We start from the raw sequence: 18,992 nt of genomic DNA on the forward strand, positions 1-18,992 counted from the left end.
TTTTCACATTTTCCATGACTTCATTTATTGACCCATTTTTCTAGGAGGCAGCTGTCAAGCGATTATGAGCGCTATTTTAGATGATTGTTACAGCGTAGAATCACCACTGCTGTTCTCCACCACTGGAACCATGCCGAACACGTGGTGGACTCTCAATTTTTTTTTTTTTAAGAGATTTAGAACAGCAACCTTTTATCATCTCACACAGCTTCTGGGTGAGATGCCTCCTGCCAGAGCGGCCAGCTCCTTCCAGCGTGAGCGGCGCCAGAGAGAGCTGTGATTAATTGTGGAATAAATTAATCATAGGATTAAAGGACCTTCAGAGGCATCCTGGGTCCTCCTTCAACTCAGGCAGCCTCCTTCGCTGGCAGTGTTTACACATTTTCGGTGACAGCGAGCCCGTGGCCTCACCGAGCGGCCCGTCCCATTGCCAGTGGTGAAGTCCGCCACCTCACTGGACGCGGTGCCAGGCGATCGTCCGCCGCAGCTGCTCCCTCTTGTCAGGTCCTTCTGATGGTAAGAAAGTTCGTTCTCACGTTGAGTGGAAATCCGCCTCTAACCAGCTTCCTTGGATTGTGTTCATTTTCTTCTCCCAAGCGTTAGACGGGGTGCCCATCAGGACACTTCTGAGAAAAATGAAGGGTTTTGAAAGTGAAAGGAGATACAACTAATTAAAATGCACAGCTTTTTTGAAGGTTTTTCTAATTAATGGGCAAACTGGGCAAATTTTTTTTTTGCATTGTACATCAACTTCATTAAAACTTTTTCAAGTTCAATGACTGTAACCATGTGTATAAATTTAAAAATTGGTGAACCTTTTACCATTATGCTTATATTTTTGCTGGTGGAATAGCGCAGGTTATTTGGACATAATTATAAATTCTGTTGTGCCATAGCCAGTGCCAAGGCATTTCTTCTTCATATGTTGTACCTGTTTCTCTTTTTCCCCTGTTGTTTGTTTGCCGCTGGGAAGTACATCAGGCTCCTCAGAACAGCCATCGACACGGCAGGATTAGAACACATGGACTTTGATCAAGGTTTTCTTTCCAGCTGTTCTTTCCATGGGCTCCTTAATTTAGTTAAGAATATTGCTTTGACCATGACACTGCACTAAAAAAATTAAGTTTACCCTAGAGAAATTTTAGTTTTCACTGTTGAACATGAGATAGGTAGAAATATTGACAATATTAGAGCTATTTTTGGAATTAACTAATTTTCTCTTTGAAGCTTCAGTGCTGGCACTGATATAAAACGGACACTTTTTATTTCTGCTCATGGAGTCAATCCATAAAGCTTTCTCTTTACTTTTGCTATATGCACAGAAACATTTGGAATATAAAGTAAGTGAAATTAATTTACAAGGACAGTCGTTTGATCTAAATAAAAAGTCGTGCCTCACAGGGTGGCATATGAATACATCTTTCTGCAGCTGAAAGTGTTAAATCTTTATCTTTGGGCGCAGTCTTTTGAAAATAACTTTTGAAGGAAATGCTAATGCTTTTCAGAGATTTGTGCCTTTAGGTTTGCATGTGGTCAGTGATACCACTATACCCCCATGGGGGCTGGTAGCAGTTAACATTCCTGAAAGATATAAATTTAGCCCTTACTATTTTATTAATAAGCACTTAAAAATCATTGCTGCCAGAAGGCTTATTACAAAATAAAAAAGCATTCCCAGATAGTAAAACTCGATGCGATCAATGACAAAGTCACTCTAGTGAGAGCGTTCACACCCCTTTCTGTGTTGCACTCTACGGTGGAACTCTCCAGAGTCTGCTTTAATTTCCCACATTTCCACTCACTGGTGAACTGGGGGCCTGGCCTCTATGTGCCTCCAGACACCTCAGGGGCCAGTCCACCAAGTCGCCAGTAGAGGGAGCAGTGCTGAATCCATCTTGCACACCTGCCATGGGAAGGAGTTTCTCCTGAGTGTGTGTGTGTGTGAGTATCTTTTGTCCTGTGGGTGAGTGAGCACCCTGCATGATGTTCTTGAAAGAGGGGTACTGGTTACATTGCCTCTGGAAAGGGTTGGGAAAAGAGCGATGGGTTGTTAATCATATTACAGTCGGAAACCTCCTGTTAAAGTTAGATCTCTGCTCACCGCTTATGGGTCTTACACAAAGCTAAGAGAATTGCGCAGAAGCTGCGAGTACCGAGTGGAAGTGTGCCAAACCCATCTGAGTTACCCTGGCGCAGTGTCAATGAAAATACTTCCAATGGGACGAGGGCTAACCTGGCCCTGAATCAACAGACATAAGCCAGCACCGCCCCAGGGACAATAAGTTATGCTCACTCTGGTTAGGGAGAAGGAACCACTTTTCTTCACCGTGGCTTAGCCCGTCGCACGTTTGAAGCTTCCCTCTTTGCCGCAAATTGACTCCTTCTCTAAGCTGAGCCCCCACAGTTCCCCGCTCTGTTCGCCCTATGAAGGGGACGCCCTCTGGGTGAAGGGTGGGACTGCTCAGCGTTCTGACTTCTACTTCATGTCTGATGAGCTGACCAACCACTTGTTTCCACCTATATGGCTCAGCTCCTCTGGCCCTGCCCTTGGGCAACATGGGCTTTGTGGGGTTTATATCAAAAGAGAGTCCAGGGACAAGATAGGCAGCATTTCACACTCCCAGTTCTGCCCAGGGAACAGACTGTGTTTCTTCGTGTCCCCCCCCCCCCCCAACTCATTTTACCTGTCCTGTCCTGTCTTCTCTGCCAGCCTCCCCTTGCTGCCAGCTCCTTCGGGAGCTCTGCTTCTGGGTCAGCCCTAAGTTATGTGAAAGTCACGGAGAGGATGATGAGTTGGCCCTTCCTGCCCCATCACAGTGGTCTAGCTCACCTGCATTCTCCCTTTAGTCTCGGCACGGACATGCTCACTACACCTGCAGTTTTTACAGAACTTGTGCGTACATCACCCATCACTGTGCACGAGCACCTTTTTCATAGTAGAGGAGGAGGAACACATTATTCTGGAGACAGAATTGAACTTAGTCCTCAGACGTAAGACTCTCAGTCTGCTGCTAATTTCCACAAAACATGCTGCGTGCCCTTGTAGAACTGCTGATTGCCCTTTAATTTAGATGCCTGTTGTATACAGCATCCCGCATGAGGAACACACTCTCTTGTCTCCTAGAGAGCCTCCCTACATCTCCTTTGCCTACCTCCTGTGTGCTCATTACGTGTCCATGTTGCTCCAGGCAGGGGGTGAACACACTGGAAGGAGACACCAAGGAGGTGAGCACAAGACTGGACAACTTTACAAATGACCCATTAGGGCAGAAGACTGGGGATGGTGGTGTAAGTGATTCCTGTCTCAGTCTTCACCCATAAAAACGGTGCGGAATTTAGATTTGCTAATGGTATCACAGTATGCTGTTGCTAGTCAGAATCTTTGCAAACCCATGTTTCCAACCCTTTCATTTTTCAGAAGAGAAACCAGAAGTGATGAGATGTGTCAGTCTGGGAAAAGGATGTGGGTCTTGACTCTGTTCATCACAGTGTCTTCTTATTCACGGGTACTTGGCGTAGTAAGAGTTGGGGGACAGAAGAGAAAAGAGCAGGAATGTTGGAAAGAGCATTTGTCTGGGAGTCAGGGAATTTCTGTTCCAGTCCCAGTTCTGCCATCAAATACCTGCATGATTTTAGGAAGTCAGTTTCCCTCTTTAAGGTCAATATCCTTACTTATGAATGGATAATGTCTAGTGTCTCTTCCAGCTCTAAAGTCTCCCTGCGTGGTTGCTTTCCTTCTAGCATTTACTGAGACTTACTGTGAGCTAGGTCCTCTGCTAAACACATAATTATATTTAACGTGTAGACGATTCTGAGGTACATTCTGTTATTATCCCATTTTACAGATGAGGAATCTGGAAAACAGAGGTTAAATTGCCCAAGTTTCCAGAGCCAGTAAGTGGGAGAGTTTGGAAGATAAATGTATGTGTGTGTCTATATATGTGTGTGTATCTGTGTGTGTGTGTGTGTGTGTGTGTACCAGTAAACGAGTTGCTGAATCTACAATATTCACCGGGGCACCAAGGAGAGTGTTGAGTAATAAAGGCCGAGAAACATTGAATTGAGTCCTAGGAGCAAATAGAAGACACAGGTTTTGGATAAATGTGCTGACCACTGATGCCAGTGGAAGTCTTCGGTCAGACTGTTGAAAACGAAAGCCTTTTCTTCTTGAGCAACCAGGCGCAGGCTGCATGGTTCTTAATTCATTGATCTCAAAGCACTTACCAATCATCCCAGCTTCATCCAATGCCTTTGTTCGCTGTCATTTGCAATCACATTTCCCTGATTGCCTCCTCAAGTAAAATATTTTTCTCCACTCTCATAAAAGAGAGGCTAAAAATAACAGGCAATATTATAATAGGCAATTTGTCATCAGAAAATTGATTTAAGATCTATTATGACAGGCAAGCAAAAGCGAAATTTTAATGAAGGCTTTTGAACAACACTTTTTCCTCTTTGATTCCTCAACAGACTGATAGTTTGTCATTTTTAAAATGGCTTATATTTTGCAGTGTTGTTATGCTGGGTATGTCGTTATATATTTTCTCCTGTGAGGGGAGGTCTCAAATAGCACATACTCTAGGTTTCCACCCACCAAGGGAAAATGCATATAGCATCACTTTTTTTATTTTTTCACTTTGTTTTGATGGAGGTACTGGGAATTGATCCTGGACCTCGTGCATGCTAAGTACATGCTCTGCCACCGAGTTATACCCACCCCCCAGCATTACTTCTTGAAGTGCGTGGTTTTTGTAAAGCTCAAACTTCTTTTTCTTTATTACTGAATAATTTACATATAGTGAAATGCACAGATCTTAAGTTCAACAACTTCTGATAAATATATACACCTGGGTCATCATCATCTCAACTGAGAAATGAAACGTTTTTTTATTATCCTCGAAAGTTTCCACGTTCCACTTTTTCGTCAAACCCTCCCACCCAAGACAACCACTGTAGACATGGGTTTTTTTTTTCTTTTGCTTATTGCCCAACTTCATGTAAATGGATTAACTAGTCAACATATTGTTTTGAGATTGCATGTATTCATAGCTTTTTCCTTTTTACTGCCGGATAATATTCGTATCCCATTGCATGAATGTACCACAATTCGTTTATTTACTTACTTGTTGGCAGATGTTTGGGTTGTTTCCAGTTTTTGAGTGTTATAAATAAAGGTGGGGCAAATATTCATGTGAAAGTGTTTGTATGGCCATATGTGTTCATCACTCTTGGGTATAAGCCTGGGAGTGACATTGCTGGGTCAGAGAGTGTTTATGTATTTAATGGTCCTCAAACTTTCGCATCTCGGTCCTACCAAAAAAAATAGTCTGAGAGATTTGTTAATATAATAGGTATCATCGGGGTAAACCCAACGAAGGAGAGTGGCCCAAGCTGTAGTAGGAAGCATTAGGTCAGCAACATACACGGCCATGTCATCACCTGCACGAGAGCCGGATAAATTATCTCCCCGAGGCAATCCTGGAGCTTAAACACACATTGCTTGATAATAGCAGGACCTTCATTTACTCCTTCATTGACCAAGTCTTTTTTAAGTTCTTGTTGTATGTCAAGGGCTTTTCTAAAAGCTGGGGAAACAGGAGTCAGTAAGATTTGATTCTTGCCTTCATGGCACTCACAGTCTTGTTGGAGAGACACGTGCACACACGTGTGACACCTTGCAGGGTGCTGAGTCTTATTACAGAGTCGTGCACAGGTACCTGAGAAGCGGCGCAGAACCCCCTGGTAGGTTTGGGCGAGGTCTCCCAGAGATGGCGATGCTGGATTGACCTGAGGACAGGTTGGAGTTCACTAGATGGGCCTTAGGGTAAAAACCCTTTATCCTTCTTCTCCTGACCTCAGAAGCACTGAGGCGTAGGGTGGAGGAGGTGCAAAGGTGGGAAGATGGGAGAGAGCGGGCACAGGTTTTCTCATTAAACCCCTGTGACCGACACTGGCCCAGGTGAGAGTGAAGTAGGTTCCCTGTGGTGGGCGGACGTGGCAGGAGATTTCTTTCAGGGATTTCAATGCTGCGGAATCTGTACGGTGCCAACTCTGGTGAGGACAATTTCAGGGGCCACCACTCTCCCCTTAGGGCCACTCTCTGGGTTTGGGGATCTCTGGCTGGGCTCATCGACCATGATGCTGAAAGGGATGTTGGCCTGAGGTTTTCTAATGCTCCAGTGTTTTTTCGTTGCTTTGATTTGTTAATTAATTCATCATCCCAGTTTTATTGAGATGTAATTGATACTGTTTCCAGTTTTATAGTTGAAGAAACTGACTTGCCCAGTGTCACGCTATTGAGCTGGCAGTGGTGTGCATGTCTCTGCGGCCAGCAGTCTGCACCAAAAGCAACAGTGACAAAGGCACATGACTAGGTCTGCGGCACCTCTGGAGACTGAGAGAAGGCAGGAGCGGGGCCACATCTGATCGCCAGTACTTAGGAGAAGCTTGAGGAGGGGAATCTGACGGGGACCCACACGGGCATCAGCGTCAGCACCACACAGGACCGTGCTCCATGTGGGCACGTGGGCTGTAAAGCCAGACTCTTGCTCTGAGCCAGAGGGTGAGGAGAGGTAACCCTTTGGCATCCTCAACACTCTTTTGTCTGGCTCACAGACTTCATCTCCAAATAGCGAACCCATCTCTGGAGACCTGACCCTGCCAGGCTCCACACTGTTCCAGCTTCCCCCACCCAGCTGGTCCCAGGCAGTCTTTGCTGCGTTTCCTGGGGTGGTGACCTTAAGCCTTCCTAGTGGCTAGACTGTTTTCCTGAGCTTACATTCTGTGGGGGTGACAACATTGGGAAGACAGGTGGAGACCACGTGAAGGTAGATACGGAGGAAAGAAGAGGCCATGCGTTTACAAACCTAGACCTGCAAGGTGCATTTGAGAACCTGGTTTGCTTTCTGTTTGCTCAGCATCTATAATGCTCTCTTCCCTCGTCCTTCATTCTCTGCCGCCCCAGTGAGGTACAACAACAGAGTTATATAGAAAACTGAACTATACCAGTGGATTAAACAAGATAGAAGCTGGTTGGTCTTTCTGGTACAGCCTGGTTGGATGGATCAGGGATGTGTCAGTCTGCAGTGTCAGAGACCCAGACTCCGTCCGTCTTTCTGCTTGACCGTGGGTGACCACAGCCACGTGGTCCAGCATGCAGCCTGGGGCTCTAGCTTGCAGGGGAAAGGGGTAAAGAAGAGGCAGAGCGTGCACCCAGGAGGATGACTGAAGGAAAACGACCGCGTGACACAGCCGTCTGCCTCCCGGTGGCCCTGCTGTAGTCCACGCCCACACCTGACTGCAAGGGAGGCTGGGAAACAGTACGTATTCCAGGTAGCCAAGCATCTAGTTGAAAATTGGGAGTCCTTCTAGCCATCTCTGCACACGCATGTTATCTTACTCTGTCCTTACAGTGACTCAGTCCGGTGGGCGTTGTTGACCCCTTTTGACAAAGAGACGTGAACAGCAGCAAGCTACACGGGTGGAGGTGCAGCACCAGACCCCAGGCTGCCTGGTGGCTAACACTGTGTCTCAGTGTGTTACACCGCCCCCAGTGCTCAGCAAGTGCTTCACGTGTAGCAAGTTCTCCTTAATGACAGTTATTTCTATTTCTGCAACCATACATGATATAAAATAGGGCTCTGCTCTTTCTTTGGGTTTTTTTTAGGCCTCCTTTGAGTCCCCAGGGTTCCAGCTTTCTGTAGTGTGTACCCTTTCTTGTCCTGCAGGATGATTTCAGCCCTGTGAATAGATCATTTCTCTCCCACGGAAAAGAGTCTGCTTAAATATTTGAATTGGTTGGATCCGCATTGCTTTCCAGAGTGAATCAAGCCAATGGTGTATGAAGGGCAGTGGGCAGTGGATACACCCAATTCTTAATAGTTGGGTGGGTTTTCTCATTTTGGTCTTGTTAGTCAAGTCAGTGCACTACAATTTAATCAGGAGAGAGGGAGCAGTCAGTTAAATGGCTTCTTTCCCAGCCGCCAGCATTTCTCTTCTGCACTGGACCACTGCTGGATGAGAGAGTTTCTGTTTCTCTGCCTGAGGTAGCCAGTGTGCAGTGGCTTAATTGATTTGTATGAGTTCCATTTCTACGGGGCCAAAGGTTATGAGATCGTATTAGGAAAGGGGTTCATATAGGTGGTTGAATTATTTAATTAACTGACTGATTAACTCGTGTGAATCTGGCCCTAGAGCTGGCTCACAACCTTTGAGTGCTATGTGAACTGCATTAGCTCCTTATTTTGCTTTTAAAAATCGCCTTGTCCTGTGCCTGAGAATGTACCATGGACACCAAATTAAATATCCATTCTCTGCAATTAAAAAGCATTATCTTAAACTTGTTAATCTTCCTATAGCTGAGGTGGGAAGCCCCATAAAAATAAAAAAAGCAGGACCCCTAGGCAGGGCCGCTGCTCTCCTCCCAGCACCCTCCGGTTCCCTGGCCCAGAGGCTCTATCTCACTTTTAGCCTCTAAAGCGGCTAACTTATACCTAGAATTCTATTGGTTCCCTGAGCTCACTTCTGATTGGTTATTTCCTTCACTCTTGATTGGTTATTACTCTCACTCCTGATTGGTTATTACTCTCACTTCTGATTGGTCCATTTATAGTACTTCATTTGCATGGAGCTCACTCCTGATTGGGCTATTTCTACAAAGCTTGTTCTTGGTTGGTCAACTTCTGTTGTACTTTATTTGCATATGATGTTGCAAAGTGTAAAAGTGGCAGCCTATAAAAGGCCCGTGTAAACCTACAGCAGGGTCCAGAGCTTGAAGTGTTAACTCTTTTGGGCCTGCTCGCGTAGTAAACCTGAGTTCTCCAAGTCTCCGAGTGCTGCTTGGTCTCTTGCCCGGATCCAGGTTGCTGTCACAACTGAGCTGTAACACCTTGTTCCGCTACATAGCCAGGTAGCTATCATCTGACTAAAAGAAAGCTCTTGGAGTCTGCATATATTTAAAGTCATTTTATTATGATCGTAACATTTTTCTCACCATAAGAGTTTCCTCTCCTCTTTATTTCCTCTTTAGTTCTTACCAAAGAAAATACAAATCCAGAGTGTTTTGTGCAAAAAAGGTACATGAACATGCAAATGGAATATTTATTAAATTGAGTAATTTATCTCTACACCCCTAAACCCTTTGCCAAGAAGTGTATTATTTCCAAACCTCAAAGAGTAAAACTGCTTCTGAAAGCCTTGGTTATTGCTTTCCCCAGAGACAGTGGGAGATGTTAAAACAAGAGCGTGGTCTCTGTGAGAGGGGGTGTAGGTGGTGCTTGGGACCTGGCTGTTGGCACTACCCTGTCTGCCTTTGATTCTCACTTTTCCACTTGCCAGCTATGTCACCTTAGGCAATTTACTTAATTTCTCTGTTTCAAATCACTATCTGTGAATTAGGGCTGACAGTAATACCTAATGTGTAGGCTTTTGAGGATTAAAAATAAACATGTATTATATTTGGACAGTGCCTGGCACGCAGTGAGTGTTATGCTATCCTGTAGTATAAGTGCATACTGTAATCATCTGGTCTTTTTCTCTGAAGCATGGTTTTTGCTTGACAAGAACATTAGTAGGAGACACACAGCATCCCCAGGATGGCTTGACAGACACACAGCCCCACTCCAAATGGCCTGATGCAGTCACTGGTCGGGCCATTTATCTCTCAGGACGGCTCGGAGCTCACATGAGTTGAGGCCAGAGTGGAGTGATCATGAGTCGGGGCTTTGGAGTCAGACAGGTGAGGGGTTAAATGTTGGCTCTGACCCTTGTAAGTGGGGTGACCTTGGGCATCGCTGCAGAGCCATGGCTTCTGCACCTGTGGAGGATCGCTGGGTAGGGATTATAAGAGGCCAAGTGTGGAAAGCACTGTGCACGGTCCTGGTTGGTCCATGGTACGTGTTCAAGAAACGTCAGTTAGTTTTAAATCATTGTGACTAAATCCTGGAGGGAGACAGTTAAAAAGATAAGACCAGGAAGGGCAGAGCAGCATTTTCTACATTTATGCCGCTATTTTCCCAGGGTGGAAGGGTAAGAAAAATCCTTTGCTGAAAAAATGTCTCAAAAAGCTGCTAATGTTAATGGCACGTTGACTAGTTGAATCCAGTTACTCAGGCTAGGTGGGAAACCCTTTAACAAATTAGACCAAATTGCAGCTGAAGTGTGAGAGTGGGAACATCCCGTTCACAGCGCGCATGGAAGTTCCCCCGTGGGGCTGTGTCTGTGCACATGCGATTAAGGAGCCTGCAGCCTTTTAAGTCACCATTTTGATGGAATTTTTAAACTTTTCAAACAGTTGTTTTTCTGCCATGTTACAAGCGAAGGTACAAATTAAGCTATATACACATTTAAATGCAAAAATCACTATTGTTGATAATTTGCCTCCAGTTTTGTACAATACCATTGTAACTGGTGAGGCAGGAACATCATTGTGTGAGCAGTGTTGAGTACAGCTGCCCTGTGGCTGTAACGATCGCTGTTTGCTATTATAGTCGCCTTATATTTTGGATAACATGTCTGATCAATAAATATTTACTGCATTTTATAAGCAAAGGAGCTTGATAAATTCAGAAAGAAACTTAAAGCAAAATCTTAAAAACTTGTCTTATATAAGCGGCTATTTGTTTTAACCCAGTTCAAATAATGCCCAGAAAGTAAAAGAAATTCTCTCTGATGTGACATGATGTGGAGAGTGCTGGGGAAAGTAATTGAGCTTGCAGCAGCCCAGGAACAAAGCCCTGGCCCTCCCCTCTCCCTCTGCTTCCCTGAGTACCATCCTGTCCTGGCCCAGAAGGCGCACCAGCTTTGTGCAGAAACCACCTGTTCACTCTCCGTGGCTCCGTGTGGACTGCTGGTCATTTGAGACAGAAGTTAGTGCCAAGATTTTGTTCAATCCATCTAGGCTGTTCAATAAATGTCCACTAATGAGCAGATTTTTATTATTAAAGAGTTCCCGGCTTTCAATGTTGACTTCATTGTAAATCTTTTTATTTTTGAAAATATTTAGATAAAAACTATGAAAAACAGGTTAACAAGGTTTATGGTGAAAAAATTAAAAATATTATAAACATAAAAATGTAAATAAGGCTGAGAATCACAAATTGCTTTGTAAATACTGCTAATATCATGGTGTATAGCTTATTATAAAGCCTTTAAGAAACATATCATCTGGGAACTAAATACACTTGGAATGGAACCATGTTATTTTAAATGAAAGGGGCTGAGGGGGTGGTGGGTATGGCTCAGTGATGGAGCATGTGCTTAGCATGTACAGAGCCCTGGGTTCAATCCCCAGGACCTCCACTAAAAAAAAAAAAATGCAAAGTGCTGAAATGGAACACTCAAGATTCACTCCAGTTACTCTCCAGTTCAGCCTCTTCTGTTCTCCAGAACCCTTTTCTTCACCCCGCTTTGTACATGGTGCTTTCCCTACCTCACTGTCTCCCACTCAAACATTTTAAGTTTAAATCAGATGTGTTATCATGGCACAATAGGAATAATAATAACAGTTCCCATTTATTGTTAGCCATCCATACACTGAGCGCCATGTTGGTCTCCTAACCTTCCATCCTCACAACTGCTTTATGAGGCACGCACCCTCCTTTCACAGATTAAAAAAAAAAAAAGATGAAATGGCAGGGAATTGATTATCTTGCCCAGCGTTGCATGTTAAGTGGCAGACTGGGAGAATCAAGCTCGCATCTGACACTCAAGGCCTTCTTCCGTCTGGACCATGCTTCTTTTAAGCAACACTGCACCCTGGCTCCACAGGTCTCTTCACTGTTCTCCACACTCTCCGTCAGGAGCCTGGGCACCACCGCTACAGTCCAGGAGAGCCAGTTAAGTCCCGTCTCACTTATCCATCCTTTCATTCACTTAATCTTCATCGCATGCCTCAGTATGCCGGGCACCGTGCGAGGTGCTGCTGTGGATCCTTTCCCCGCCTTTGCTGACTGCTTCCTGATTATTAGGCCTTTTGCTTGGTATATTGTCTCTGCAGTTACATTATAAACCAATGGTTCACGACTAGCGGTGGGAAGCTTTAGGGAACATTTGAAAATGTGTGACATCTTTGTTATTACAATGACTGTATATAATGACTGTGATGTATACTTTTTTAAAACATTTTTTAATTGAGTTACAGTCATTTTACAATGTTGTGTCAAATTCCAGTGTAGAGCACAATTTTTCAGTTATACATGAACGTACATACATTCATTGTCACATTTTTTTTTTTGTCGCTGTGAGCTACCACAAGATCTTGTATGTACTTCCCTGTGCTCTACAGTATAATCTTGTTTATCTATTCTACATTTTGAAATCCCAGTCTGTCCCTCCCCACCCCCTGCCCCCTTGGCAACCACAAGTTTGTATTCTATGTCTATGAGTCTGTTTCTGTTTTGTATTTATGTGTTTTTTTTGTTTTTTAGATTCCACATATGAGCAATCTCATATGGTATTTTTTTTTCTCTTTCTGGCTTACTTCACTTAGAATGACATTCTGCAGGAGCATCCATGTTGCTACAAATGGTGTTATGTTGTCGGTTTTTATGGCTGAATAGTACTCCATTGTATAAATATACCACGTCTTCTTTAGACTGTGATGTATACTATAATGAGATGCCATGGTATTTAGTGCTCGGACGCCTGAGGTATTCGGTGTTGCACAGTGTATGGGAATGTCCTGCATGTTGAAGAATTGTCCCACCCAAAGTGACAGTAGTGCCCTCCTCCAGAAGCACTGGAGCACATGGATCTAAGGACAAAGATCTTTCTTTTAATAAACCCTCTGTATCCTTATCAAGCCTGGTATCCTACTTATTGAAAGCACTGATTTTCTGTCATGACGATGTTCTCTTGATTAACCAGAAAGTTTAAGCGAGATTTTCAGAGAGAGAGAGATTCGTTCATAGAGACATGGAGTGTGATGATTTCTAAGATTGATTTAGATGGAAGAAAATTCTGTTTTCTGAAGCAAATTGGAAGCTTCTCCCCACTCACGTGTGAAAACTTGAGATTATAGGAAAACAGAAATTCCTTCCTTGACTCATGAAACATTCTCCCTAAAGAAGGTGGTAGAATTCACTGCTGATACTGAGGCTGTGTTTACTTGTTTTGTAGTCACCAGGCCATGAGCCAAGGCCACAACCCCTTCAAGATCCATTGGTTTTCAGCAGACCAACAAGATGCTTTGATAAGTGGTATCTGAGAGAAACAGTCTCCTCACCTGTAGTAGACATTTATCATTTTTGTTTGGTTGCCCAGTATCTATGTTTCCTTCTTATTCTTGGGGAATCCTTGATCAGGTGCAGTCTTGGTGGGAGGCAGGATTTCCGTGTCACCACCTCTTAGCTGCCAGGACATGAGCACGGATTTAGGCCCGGATGATCAGGTACTGTGGCATGGACCTTGCTCTCATGAGAGTGGCTCAGAGGTGAAGGGTTGGCTGGAATCTCTTCACGGCAGCAGGAAGCGATGCCTGCTGTTGACGGTGGCAGTGCTCTGCCACAGGGGTGGCAGTGGCCGGCTGGCTTTTCTTACTTGGGGATGAGGTCTCTTCTGCTTCCTGGGTGTCTTAGTCTGTTCAGGTTGCTGCAGCAAAATACCAGTGACTAGGTGGCCTGTAAATGATCGAAACAGCTCTCACAGTTCTGGAAGCTGGAAGTCTGAGGTCAGGGCGCCAGGTTGGATGAGGGCCCGCTTCTGGGTTGCAGACTCCTTGTACCCTCACATGGTGGAAGAGCTAGGGACCTACGGGATCACTTTTACAAGAGCAGTCATCCAGTTCAGGAGGGCTCCACCCTCATGACTAGTCACCTCCCAAAGCTCCCGCCTCCTGTCACCATCACGCTGGGCATTAGGGCTTCAGCATATGAAGTTTGGGGGGGCACAAGCATTCAAACCGTAACAATGGGTTATTGTGGCAGAGACGCCCAGACTCCTCAATATATTGTCTCTGCTTTTTCCTTTACAAAGAAGACCCCCTACATCCCAGTTTTAACTTGGCACTGAGCTGCCTAGCTAGGGACAAGATTTCTCTGGCTTCCCTTGCAGCCAGGGGTGACCACGTGACTAATTTTGAGTGGCAGTATGTGGGAGTGATGTGCACAACTTTCAGGTCACACCCAAAAGGAAGCTGTTTACTCTTTATTCCCTCGTTCTCCGTTCGTTGGCTGGAGCCTGGATGTGATGTTGGTGATGCAACCTTGCAGATGAAGACAACATCTTAGAGAATGGAAAGCCGAGGGGGAAGAAGCCTGGGTGGAATAGAACAGCCTACACTCCTCGTTCCCCTCTCTCTGCATAGGGAAGAAGCAAATGTTCTGTCTTGGTTAAGTCACTGTTGTCCGGCCTCTGTTAAGGAGGCAAGATCCTTATCCTGTTTAGCAGAGTGACTACCCAGGTTTTGAGCCTAGTCTTCCAACCTCCTGTTGTTCCACAGGCCCTCTGAAATGACTTTCCAACAGATTCCCTTTTGTTTAGAGTTGTCAGAATCTACTTCTGTTTCTTGCAACTGTTAATGGGAGTATTTTAGATAAATACACCTAAAAATGTGGAATTGGCTGAGCCCAGGGAGTTGAGTGGAGAACAAGGAGGTCTCACCATTCAAGTCTGGACAGTTACCTGTTCTTACTCCTCGGAGTGGAACAGCTGGTTGACCTAAGTCCTGCTATAATTTGGTTCTTAGATCTTTTGCCTACAAGGGCAACAGCATTAGGAAACTTGGTAGAAAAACTTGAAGATGTTGGGGAGTATTCTGACTCCTCCTCGCAAGCTTTAGTGAGGTCTTACTAAAAGGGATATGCTTAGCCTGGAAATGAAAAGAGAGTGGAAAAAAGCCTACGACTTTGCAGAGAGGCCTTTGACATAGTAGTCTATAATCCAAAGTGATGTAAGGTCTAGTAGAGCTCAGAAATCTCTTTCCCAAGCTCAAGTTAGTGCAAACTAAAGCAAGGAAGTAAGAGACTTAGCTGCAAACAAGTTCAGAGTGGAGAGCAGCGTGATTCCGCTGGACTCCTGGCAGGAACCTCCTGCTGTGTTCGCTCTGCTGGAGAGCAGGGACAGCGACAGCTCTCAGGGGGATGCTGTGGGGATGGGACCCCCGGAGAGGAAGTCTCTTAGAGGTGCCTCCCCCGCACAGTCTGCTTGAAATTGGCCCAATGTGAAGGCCACTAAATCAAGGGCTATAGCAGATCATTAGAAGAAAAAAAAATTCTTAGACTTAAAGTCTATGACATGACAAGATATCTGCCTTGGTTACTAGTCACATTGATTAGTTCGGAGATAAGCACAGGATTCACACCATTGAGAGTTTAGGAGATGTTTCTAGAAACTTCTGGAAAGGAAGCTTTCCTGAGGATCTGTGGGTGGTACTAGTAAGCTGCCCTTTGTCCCTAGGCTTTAATTAATAAGCATGTAACCCTGGGAGCTCCCTGTGGCTACGAGGGAGCCAGGCCTAGGATAAACCCGTCCCTGTGGCAAGCGGAGAAGAGAGATGAAAAGAAACTGGTTTTTTTCCTAATATGGTTGAGTGGTACAGCAAGTCTAAGCTAAAGTCTCTTTATCTCTGGATTTTTTAGTTAAGTGAGCTAATAAATCTACTTCTCTATTTAATCCAGGCCAAACTGAATTTTCTCTTAGTTGCAGCAGAGAGTAAAAGTGGTGTATCTTTTTCTTAGTCATCTAACTTCGCAGCTTGGCCTTTTAGCATTTGAGTTATTACCAAAACTGGCTTATGGTAAGTCTTGCCAACGAGCAATTCTTGTTAAGTGCTGACGATCCAGTCTTCTCCCCCAAATCTGATACCATCTTTGTTGGGATCGGAGTGGTTTTTGCGACATCTGTGAAACCCCAGGCACCTGCTCTTCCGCCTTTACGGTGAGCCCCGTCAACTCTGTCGGAAACATTCCAATTTTACATGCTACCTTTGGGCAGAGCACTTCCCAAAGCTTTGCCTTCAAACTTTCTACACTCAGTGAGAACTTATGTTATCATTGCTTCCAGGGGGCCCTTAGTGATGTCACCGTAACAATGACCATATTTAATGTTTCTCTTCCTTTTCCTTGGGAAAGATTTGGAGCTAAAACATTGTTCTTGTGAAGCATCACCAAAGCTGGTGTGCACCTTCCTCAGAAGATGAATTTTACATTATTGCACCACATGGGATATGTATTCTTGCAAAATTGCTATGAAAAATCTTGTTCCAAAAATAGAGCCACATTGTTCTTTAAAGTAGTTAGTACAGGTCAGTGAGGAACCTGCTCATTTAGTAGTCCTGGAACGGGGTGACTGAGTGATGACTGGATTTCATCATAGCCAATCATTTTTGTCCAAAAAGATTACGAGGGGCATTGGTTCATTTCCTCTTACAAGCAGCCACCTGTCTGAGGGCCACACCCTCTATATGTATTTACCAGGGCGAGAGGTCCACATCTGTGCTGTTTATATGAAAAAAGGAGTCAACTTCATAAACAAGGCTCAGAAAAGAGCTGTGACCCCTGAATGCTGCACAGTTTTGTTGTTGTTATTGTTTGTTCGTTTCGAGTAGAGAACTAAGGACAGGATAACTCAGGACTCTCTAGGTCTTTTGGTCTGTTCTGAAATTTCCACTTTGTTGCTTATTTTTAAAGAACCTAAAATGAGGTCTGACCTAAAGAAGGGAATCACCCCAGTTGTGACAAGTGCTTGTTAGACTAGTGAAAACCCTCTGGCAGTGGAGGTGATGCCCTTTCCTGACCCTAAGAAATAAAGGATGCACCACAAATGCAGTTTACTTTCTTTTGGGGCTCAACAGAGTTAGTGTTTATCCAGCGATTTCAAAATGACCTGATGAGAATACACTTTGGAATAAGTCATCCGGTATGCAGAAAGGAAATGCGTTTTGCTTTGACACCTCTTCTTCTGCTCAGAAATGATGAACTGTGCCCTGGGCTATCAAACATCAGCGCATAAAAATTATTCACAAAGGGTCTATGGTTCAAGTGGTAAATCCAGGCATTTGCAAAATGTTGACCCAAGTGAGTCAGCATGGAAAGCTTGATCTTTCAGTTTGATGAAAATGTAATTTTGTGGGTGTCAAGTTGAAGTTCAAAAGTGACGTATCGTGTCACACAGATAAATAGTTTCGCCGAAAGCAATGCCATAATTCATAAGCCCTTGTCTGGCCAATGGTAACTCTGGCTGATTAAGCGAAATGCTTGCTAATAAATGCAAGCTTTATCCTAGATTATACAGTTAGTCTTTTCTGAATAATAAAGATTGTCCTATTTAAGAACCGAAATTAGTGCTAGAAGTCAATATCCAACATAAAAACACCTTTGTTTCATTTGCGTTTCTTTTGCCCTCACAAAGATTAATTTTAGAACAATAGCAAACAATAAACTGTGAGCATCCAATAAGCACTTCCATCCTTGGCTCCCCGTAGACCAACTGAGTAACAATGCTGGGGGAAACAATGTAAGTTAGTAAGTCAATAAATAAGTAAATAAAAATAGTTATTGTTCTGGAAGTTATTGTTTAGTGCCGAGGAGGAAACAGACCTGTATGTGAAGAACCTTCTTTACCTTCTGACTCAGATCTGCCCCCCGTCAGAGCCCCAGTGTCCCCGACACTCCCCTGGCTGTCCGGCTCTGGAAAGCCCGTGCTCTTTCCGACCGTGGAGTCCTGCAGACTTCGCTTGGCTGTTGTGCCCAGGGTGGCCTTTCTCCCACTCTTCTTACGGAAACTTCCGTTCCTCTCTCAACGTTGACTCGATTCAGTCTCTGCCTTTTGAAAACATCTGCCCCTTGCCAGGTAGAACGCTTTTCTCTTGTAACTTGATTGCACTGTTACCGCCCTCATCATGTATTTATTTATTTTTTTAAATGAAGTATAGGTGATTTATAGTATTATATTAGTTTCGGGTCTACAGCATAGTGATTCAGTATTTTTACAGTTTATACTCCATTAAAAGCTATTACAAGATGATGGCTGTAATTTCCTGTGGTGTACAACTATCCTTGTTGCTTATCTATTTTATACATAGTAGTTTTTGCCTCTTAATCCCCGTACCCCTAATGTGCCCCTCCTCCTTCCCTCTCTCCACTGGTAACCTCTAGTTTGTTCTCTAGATCTGAGTCTGCTTGTGTTTAGCTATATACATTTGTTTGTATTTCGTTTTAGATTCCATGTATAAGTGATACCATACAGTGTTTCTCTCTGTTGGACTTATCTCACTAAGCATAACATTCTCTAAGTCCATCCATGTTGCTGCACATGGCAGAATTTCATTATTTTTTAGGGTTGAGTAATATTTCACTATATATATATATACTGCATTTCGTTATCCATTCATCTGTTGATGGACACTTGAGTAGCTTCCATATCATGGCTATTGTAAATTGTGCTGCAGTAAACATGGGGGTGCAAGCATTTTTCCAAATTAGTGATTTCGCTTTTTCCAGAGATATATCCAGGAGTGGTCTGTCTCCTCTGTTCTGCTCTCTGAGGACAAGATTCAGGTATTTCATTTTCTGTATTTTCAGTGCCTAGCATGGTGACTGGCTCATACTAAGTAGTGAATGAACTGAGGCTTAAATAGAGTGGGGAGCAGAGGTCATTATAGGAAAGCAAGGTTTTGAGAAGCTCCCTCCCTCTAAACCCTATTCAGGATTTAACTTGTTCCAAGATCTCCCCCAGAATAACAGCCTGCTCGCTCCCTAATTCAACAGCCATCATTTCTTTATTTGTCATTCTTCCAGCTGTTAACATTCTTTGTATCAAATGATTTTTTTGCTCCTGTGCACATACTGCTTTGCATTTTTAACCTCATCTTACTAATAATTTTGCCTGTTTAGGCAAATTCTTAGGCCTCCCTAATAAAATTTTTGCCTTCTTAAATGGAAGTCCCTATTTTGTATATATCTTTTCTGCCTCTCCTCTCTCATGTTGCATTGTGTACAGTGCCCTGCTCAGGGGAGGGACTGAGTACACTCTTGTTGAAGAAATGAAATTAAAGT

The 18,992-nt window shown here is 44.0% G+C and overlaps 1 long non-coding RNA gene across 2 annotated transcripts in view; it reads left to right on the forward strand.

The window, feature by feature from the left end:
• Positions 1-18,992, forward strand: part of LOC105062151 (uncharacterized) — a 133,117-nt gene continuing 114,125 nt past the window's right edge. Inside the window, exon 1 of one of the 2 annotated variants that reach the window (XR_012510539.1) lies at positions 1-516. This is a non-coding gene — a long non-coding RNA (uncharacterized LOC105062151). The remainder of the gene's footprint in view (positions 517-18,992) is intronic. The other variant, XR_012510538.1, reaches the window with a different exon arrangement.

This window comes from Camelus bactrianus, chromosome 12 (assembly GCF_048773025.1).
Source record: "Camelus bactrianus isolate YW-2024 breed Bactrian camel chromosome 12, ASM4877302v1, whole genome shotgun sequence".
Taxonomy (NCBI): Eukaryota; Metazoa; Chordata; class Mammalia; order Artiodactyla; family Camelidae; genus Camelus; species Camelus bactrianus.